Raw genomic sequence first — 9,176 nt, forward strand, 5'->3', positions numbered from 1 at the left:
ATGGTGGGGTTTAACTGCAGCAAGCCAGCTTTGACTCGGTGGCTATCCTGAACTACGACTGCAAGCAACTCTTTTGAGGTGGCGCACACGAGTCCACATATTCACCATATCAAGACACCACTATGGATCCGCTCCCGTCTCCCTGCGAGAACGCCAACCATAGCACTCACGCTTATCTTGCGTATTTTAGAGTATCCACTTTCACTTGTCTATGAACTGATATAAGCAACCCAGAAGTCCTTTACCGCGGACACGGCTATTCGAATAGATGATGTTAACCCTGCAGGGGTGTACTTCTTCATACATGTTTCCACCACTTAGCGTTTGCACACGACATGTGCTCGGCAGACTTCAAGCGAAAGCCGACGTGGGTGTAGACCACGACCTACCTAAACACTCAAGTCTCCAGTCCAGGTTTATCGCCTATTCGGGTTCCATCCATGAGGAAATCCGGCCGAAGTTTCGCTCACAGCCCCAAACGATGTGAACAGGGTTCCCGAGATACCAAACGGGCATCCGGTACACCGTGCCACGTACCTACCGCATCACAGCCCACCCCTACGGTCAGCGCTGTCCACGGCCTCCAGTAAGCTACAAACACCAGAAACTACTTGCAACTCCTGGACAGAGGACTAGGGTGAATAAGAAGTCGAGCGGGGTCATATTTCAGGGCCCAATGTATGGTAGTAGCTGAATCATGGATCACAAACACAGAACTCAGTACCTGAGGACGGCTGCAATGAGACAACCCACCATGTACTCCTACATGGCCTCTCACCGCTACCTTTACCAAATCGTATTCACACACTTAGCTCACACACAGTAGGACGTGTTCATACACCTCTGATTCATTCCCGATGAATCAGACCTGACACAACTCTAAGCAATAGCAGGCATGACAACAAGCATGAATGAGTAGGCACAACAGGGCTCAAACAACTCCTACTCATACTAGTGGGTTTCATCTATTTACTGTGGAATGACAGGTCATGCAAAGGATAAAGGGGTTCAGCTACCGCAGCAAGTAGCAGATGAATCGTTGTTGTCCTAATGCAGTAAAAGAGAGCAGGAGCGAGAGAGTGGGATTTTATCGGAATGAACAAGGGGGTTTTGCTTGCCTGGCACTTCTGAAGATAACATTGAGTCTTCATCAGTGTCAACGATCACCACGTCGGAACATCGTCTACCGGGAGGGAAAAGATACCGACAACAAAGAAGAAATACAATCAATGCAATGCACAATATGATGCATGCTCATGACATGGGAATATGAATGTGTTTTGAGCTAATGCAACTAGCAACAGATTAAATGAAGTTGGTTTGAATACAAGATTCAAATTCAAACTCCATATGTGATTATTTAAATGCCCTTTATATGATTTGTGCTAAACAGCATCTATAAGTTGTTCTAACATGCATGAAAATGGTACAGATCGATTCCTTGAATTTTTCTGATAATTTTTCATATATAAATTATTTAATTGGGAGTTACGGTTGAATTTCTATGAATTTTAGAAGTTTATACAATTTTCTGGAATTTCTGAATTATAATAATTCTAGTAATGATTTATGGCGTCAGCACCACGTCACTGTGACGTCAGCAGAGTCAACTGGGCTGGTCCGTGTCAAACCTGACCAGTGGGGCCCACTGGTCAGTGACTACGGCTAATCCTAAGATAACTTAAACCTAACGTAGTTTAATTAGTCGGGCCGGGCCCGCATGTCAGTGAGTCAGTGGCTTAATTAAACTTAGTTATTAACTTAACCAAAAGTTAGCAGGAGACGGGCCCACACGTCAGTGACCCAGGGGGGTCAAATCCATGGTCAACCGGGCTAATCCACCGGCGTCTAACCGCCGGCAACGACCAGACGCGGCGGTGGCTCGCCGGAATGGCTGCTCCGGCGCCCATTCGACGCGCGGAGGGGTTCTACAGGGAGCTCGAGCTCGTGCGCATCCAATGGAGCAAGCCAGAGTAGTTGGGGTTAGCTGTGGCGTCGGCAGCGGCGAGGGAGGCGGCGGCCGGAGTTCGGCCAACGGCGGGTTAGGCGATGCAGGGCGCTAGGGGAGGCGTTGGTGCGTGCTACGTGCTCCTGGTGAGGTGTGGAGCACGGTGGTGTGCCCGGCTTCGAGCCACAGTGGCTCTGGCCACGACGGCGACGAGGCACGGCGGCGGCGAGCTTCGGCCGTGGTGGAAGATGGAGCTAGGGGACGAAATCAAGTGCGCGGAGTGAGGGGAAGAGAAGAGGAGCTCACGGGGAGTCGGACGAGACGCTAAGTGGGCTCGGGGACGTCCTGTCGGCAGCGAATCGAACGGCGGCGATCGCCGGCCGTGGCGATGAAGATGGCGGTGATGGCGTGGCTACAGGGCACCCGGCGTCGCATGCGTCGTGGTAGAGCTTCATGGGGTCGGGACGGAGCTCAGGGATGCGAGGAGGGAGCGAGGGGGTGGCTGTGGCCGCGGCGAACGGCGTCGATGGCGACGAGCTCCGCTCGGGCAGAGAGGGAGAGAGAGCAGAGGAGAGGATGAGGCGAGGGAGAGAGTGAGAGAGAGCCAGGGGCTGCGTGGCGCTCCGTGGCGTGGATTAGGACGAAGGGCGGCCTCCAGCGCGAAGCAGGAGGTGGCCGGGGCTCTCGGGCGCGCGCCACGCCTCGCCTCTGCCTACTGGCAGAGGAAGACGACGAGCAGCGAGGTAGATAGGCTGGGCTGGGCCGCTGGAGGAGCTGGGCCAGGTAAGTGGGCGCCAGGTAAGTTCTGTTCTGTTTCATATTTTTCTTCTGTTTTGTTTTTCAATTTATTTTGCCACTGTTTTGAATTAAAAAAAATAATTCAAACAATGCCAAAAGCTCCTCTGAATATTTTTATTTTGATAGATGGACTTTTCCAAAAGCTCATAAAATATTTCAGGGATATTTGAAATTATATTCTAATTATATGAATATAATTCAAATTCAAATAGCTAATGATTTAAATTCAAAGTCCCAAAAATAAAACCTTAAAAATGTTCAATATTTTGGTTGGGACCAGAACCCTTGCCAAAATTATCAAACATTTAAGAAGAGCATTTTGGAACAATGAATGAGATTTTTAGGGTTTTTGCCCTTCTTTTATTTAGGGTTTTGAGGCTTCCAAATTTCCTCAGTTCAGGTTTCAAAAATTTAAACATGATGCACACATGGAAGCAAGCATAGATCAGGCCAGAACTAGGGATGTGACATGTGACGAGATGCCCCAATTGCCATGTGAGGAGAGCCACCACCACATGAGTGACATGAGTGACTCCACCACACCTGACATTGAGAGCATTTGCTATGAGAGGATGAGTGTGACCACCACTAGCCCCACACTTGAGAGCATGCCACATATCCTATGTGAGGTTGAGAGCCATTTGAGTGACTCCACCAACCATATGAGTGAGATCATCCGAGAGGGAGTGAGTGAGCCACAACACTTAGTGAGTGAGGTAGTTGACACGACATGTGAGGCCACTTTGATTTCTAACGACTTAACCTCTACTCCTAGTGTGGTTTATTCTTTGGTGCTAGGTCTCCTACATGACGACACGCCTATCCTCGACGAGTCCATACCTCCAATGGAGATGATGATGGCCATGGTGGACGATGCTACACCCCCACATGGTTCCATCACGATGAAGATGACCACGACTTGGTCTTCGACACCTCACCTAGAACACATGAGCGATGCTCCAAAGGAAACATAGGTGATGGTGCTTCTCTTGTCCCACTAGTGGACTATTTTTCGAATGATTGCTTGCATGATGTTGACACACCTATACCCATGCTTCATGCTAGTGCGACTTCTTCATGTCATGACTTACCTATTTATGATAAATATGATGACGAGCATGTTGATTTGCCTAGTTGTGATGCTATGCTCCACAGGATATCATGTGAAGATTCTTTTGGTAACATCATGTTTGACAATCCATTAACCTTGTCATATGCTATGAGTGAGATATCCCATATTGCATCATTTCAATCTCAACATAGTAACTATGCATGCCCCATTAAAATCAATACCATTTGCACTTATGGCATTGATGACGAGATGATGGTCATTGGCTTTTGTTTTTCATGTGATGATATTGCCATGCTTCCTTTACATGATTTATGCAATTCATCTACTATACCATGCCATGAGCACATTGTTCCAAATATGCATTGTTTTGGATGTTATCAATATTCTCCGTGTGATGTTTCCATTAATGATCATGAGGAGACTCCCCTAGTTTCCTCATACATATTAAGAGATTTTGATGCATTCCATACATTGCATGATTCTCATAATTTCTTGCACCGTATGCATTCCATGAATAACAATGCTCTACATATTTCTTGTGATGCATTACACAATTTGAGTCTCAATTATGCTATACATAACAACAAACCTATCATGATGGATGGCATGTTTCTATATCACGCATCTCATGTATTTGAGCATTGGCTATTTTGTGCTAACCAACACAAGGACGTGCGCATCATGATGAATGATGTGTACCTCTACCACGCACACACAATTTTCCCTTTGTCTTTGTTTTGTGTAGGTACTCACGTATACTCGTCAACCTCTCAATCCCAAGAGTTGACGAAAAGAGCTCTTGAGAGCATAGATGACTTGGGATCCCGTGAACTACCCTTCCCACCGCTCTCTTCGCGCAACGACTACGCGCATCTCTCTCACTTGGATCTCACACGGCTATGGGCTATATACCACTTCTCACTTGTTGCTCATTTTACCGTGTTCACTTTGCATGCTATGCTTGCTTCTATGCCTTTGCCATCCAATTGTGACCCTTGCTTGCATCTACCCATGATTCACCATTATGCTACTCCTATGTGTATTTGCATGCTTGGCGGAGATCCTTGTTGCTATTACCATGTTTATCATGTGCCTCATGCTATTGATGCTATTTTGCTCATATCCTCCTTTCATGCTTGTGCTATGTCATGTGAATTATTCATGCACACTATTTTCACCCATGGCATGCTTTCCATGATTCCTTCTAGTATGTTGCATCTTTGCACTACTAGCTTGCTTGACTTGATCACCATGATTGCTTGCTTTGTCGCATCACCCATGTTCAACTCTTACTCGCTTTCTTGGGTTGATGACATATATGCTCGTGCCTATCACATGATATATTTTGTTCATTGTAGCTTGCCTCCAATTGTTGCATCTATGATTATTGATCTTGGAGACTTGGACACTTTACTTGTGATGCATGCTTGCTTGATTACGCCTATTCTATTTGGTTGTTCTCGCATCATATGCCTCCATACTATGAAATGCTCCCTTGTCCTTTCTTATGATGAGCATGATGCATCCACTTGTCGGGTATTTTACCACACGAATGATAGGTTTTGCATCTCCGATAACCTCATTTGTTTTTCCAAGTGTTTGTCATGTTCTTTCATGTTGAAGGATTCACAAGGCGATACCATCATGACACAATTTGGTCATGTGAAGGCGTACACGATGTGCAACACCAACATTAGAGAGAATCTCCTAAAGGTGAACTCCTTCCCTTTGAGCCATCCTCAAATATGCATATTGGATGGGTCACTCTTTCATTGTTATTTCCTTCTTGTTGTCTACATGGTACATCTCGCGAATGGAGGAGCGACATTGAAGATTGACTCTATGGACCTTCACATTGAGGAGCGCTCGGACTTATTGGCGGACCCTTCGAACCTCCACTCATGCAACGACATCGAGCATTGGTACGCCAACACCTCCATACTTGTTGATTGTGCTCACCCATGTCATGCTTGATGGACATATCATACACATGACAAATTTGCATCTTATGCATGGATCGACTCACATTATGATTGCCTTATTGCATCTTGTATTCCCATGTCATCCATGATATATGAGCTTGTGCATTTCCTTAGCAAATTTGTTGTGATCTTTCTTGATGGCATATTCATACGTCATGATGATATTACCCATCATCAATTGCATGATCACATACTCATCTTGAGCAACCATTGCCATATTCATGCTAGTGATAAACCGTCTCTCTATGACATCATTTTGCACCGTGGTTGCATTGATCATATTCACAACACATTTTTGTGCATATTGATTGCATTTTGTCCCATGAATGCTTTGCATATCGTTCTAGATCATCTTGATAAGCTTCATGCGCTTTGTCACGAACAATCTTGTCGCACGGACTCATTCTTACATGATGGACACTTTGTGTGCACTAACCATTGTATTTCCGAGTGTCCCCTGTGTTTGCTCTTTTTGCATGTACACCACTCCGGAGACACCTCGGAGTACTTGGATAGCACAATGTCTTCCACTTCATCCTACTACAAGTCCGTCCACGGCAACCGTTTCCATGGTGATGAGGTTTTCGATCTGATGTCGGATCTTTCCCAAGGGAGGGGAGATGATGCGGAGCATCCTACGATCATCCCCATGTACACTTCGACTACTCCCCAAGCCCCAAGAGGACATACGATGAGACCTCGACCATACGCCATTGGACACAAGGTGAACTCACTCCTCTTCGAACCGTCACTTTCCATATATGAGACATGGCTACTACCTCATGCATGGACCTTGCATATACTCAGGTACAACCGAGACGACCATGGAGGATCCAAGGACCAATGCCAAGCATGGAAGAGGAGAAGGAAGAAGAAGCAAGGACAAGCTTTTGGAAAGCCCAGAACATCAGGCCTCTACCCGGAACTTCTGGCCCCCGGACCTTCCGACCATCCCGGAACCTCCGACCCCGGAGTCCAGACCTGCCCCGAGCGTGCCAGCTCTCTGGATAGCCCGGAACCCGGCCAGAACCTGCCCGGAACTTCCGGAGCCCGGAACTTCCGGCTTGCCTGCGTGCAAAGACTCGGTCCAAGGGCCCATGTGTCCCCCCTCTCACTTACCCCTTTGTGGGCTAGCACTATATATACTCCCCCACCTCCTCCTAGTTAGGGTTAGTGTTGTGATAGCTCATTTGACAGATAGAGCTACGCTCATCCATGTTGGATCTCGTCCTTGCAAGAGACTGCGGCCTCTTCAGAGAAGATCCCTTTGGATTCAAGCCCCCTTTCTAAGGGAAGATCCCCCCGTGGATTCAAGACCTACTCACGGAGAAGACCGGCTACCCTTGTATCGTCCTTAGTTGTTCGTGGATCATGTATCTTCTCTTATGTATTCGAGGATCTAGCACATGTGTGACTTATTCTTGTTGGTCTAGTGTTTCTCTTGTGTTCCCCTTGTGATTTCCCTCTCTTTCCACCTCGTGTTCTTCGTGTTCTTCGCGGGATCCCACTCCTATCGTGAAAGATCAGGCCACTAGGGTTCTAGCCTACATCACATTAATAATATTACTATTCGTTATCGTCATCCTATTCCTAGGCTAGACGACATGCTTGATGAATTTAGTGGCTCTACAATATTCTCCGAAGTTGATTTGCGTAGTGGATACCATCAAATTCGTATGAAATTGGGAGATGAATGGAAAACAGCATTTAAAACTAAGTTTGGATTATATGAGTGGTTAGTCATGCCTTTTGGGTTAACTAATGCACCTAGTACTTTCATGAGGTTAATGAATGAAGTTTTACATACTTTCATTAGACGATTTGTGGTAGTCTATTTTGATGATATACTGATTTATAGTAAATCTTTGGAGGAACATTTGGAACATTTACGTGCTGTTTTTATTGCTCTACGTGATGCACGTTTGTTTGGTAACCTTGGAAAGTGCACCTTTTGCACCGACCGAGTATCTTTTCTTGGCTATGTTGTTACTCCATAGGGAATTGAAGTTGATAAAGCCAAGATTGAAGCTATTGAGAGTTGGCCGCAGCCCAAAACAGTCACACAAGTGAGGAGTTTCCTTGGCCTCACTGGTTTCTATAGGCGTTTTCTGAGAGATTTCAGCACCATTGCTGGACCTGTCAACAAGCTTGCAAAGAAGGATTTGCCTTTTGTTTGGGGTACCGCACAGGAAGAAGCCTTCACGGTATTGAAATATAAGTTGACACATGCTCCTTTACTCCAACTTCCTGATTTTAATAAGAATTTTGAGCTTGAATGTGATGCTAGTGGAATTGGATTAGGAGGTGTGTTATTACAAGATGGCAAACCTGTTGCATACTTTTCTGAAAAATTGAGTGGGCCTAGTCTGAACTATTCTGCTTATGATAACGAATTATATGCTCTTGTTCGGACCTTAGAAACATGGCAACATTATTTATGGCCCAAGGAATTTGTTATACATTCTGATCATGAATCTTTGAAACACATTAAAAGTCAAGCAAAACTGAACCGTAGACATGCTAAATGGGTTGAATTCATTGAGACTATCCCTTATGTCATTAAACACAAGAAGGGTAAAGAAAATGTTATTGTTGATGCTTTGTCTATTCGTTATACTATGCTTTCACAACTTGACTTTAAAATATTTGGTTTGGAGACCATCAAAGATCAATATATGCATGATGCTGAATTTAAAGATGTATTGCAGAATTGTAAGGAATGGAGAACTTGGAACAAGTTCGTTCTTAATGATGGATTTGTGTTTTGTGCTAACAAGCTATGCATTCCAGCTGGCTTCGTTCGTCTTTTGTTGTTGCAGGAGGCGCATGGAGGCGGATTAATGGGACACTTTGGCATCAAGAAGACGGAGGATATACTTGCTACACATTTCTTTTGGCCAAAGATGAGACAGAGGGTACACTTTGGCATTTTGTTGCTCGTTGCACTACATGTCAAAAAGCTAAGTCCCGACTCAATCCTCATGGTTTATATATGCCTTTGCCTATACCTAGTGTTCCTTGGGAGGATATATCTATGGACTTTGTTTTAGGTTTACCTCTAACAAAGAAGGGGAGGGATAGCATATTTGTTGTTGTGGATAGGTTCTCGAAAATGGAACACTTTATACCATGTCATAAAAGCGATGATGCTATTAATGTTGCTGATTTGTTCTTTCGTGAAATTATTCGCTTGCATGGTGTGCCAAATACTATTGTTTCAGATCGTGATACTAAATTTCTTAGCCACTTTTGGAGATGTTTATGGGCTAAGTTGGGGACTAAACTGCTTTTTAGTACAACTTGTCACCCCCAAACTGATGGACAAAATGAAGTAGTTAATAGAACATTGTCTCATATTGAATTTGCTTATAATCGT

The sequence above is a fragment of the Triticum aestivum genome, chromosome 2A, assembly GCF_018294505.1.
Source record: "Triticum aestivum cultivar Chinese Spring chromosome 2A, IWGSC CS RefSeq v2.1, whole genome shotgun sequence".
In the NCBI taxonomy this organism is placed as follows: domain Eukaryota; kingdom Viridiplantae; phylum Streptophyta; class Magnoliopsida; order Poales; family Poaceae; genus Triticum; species Triticum aestivum.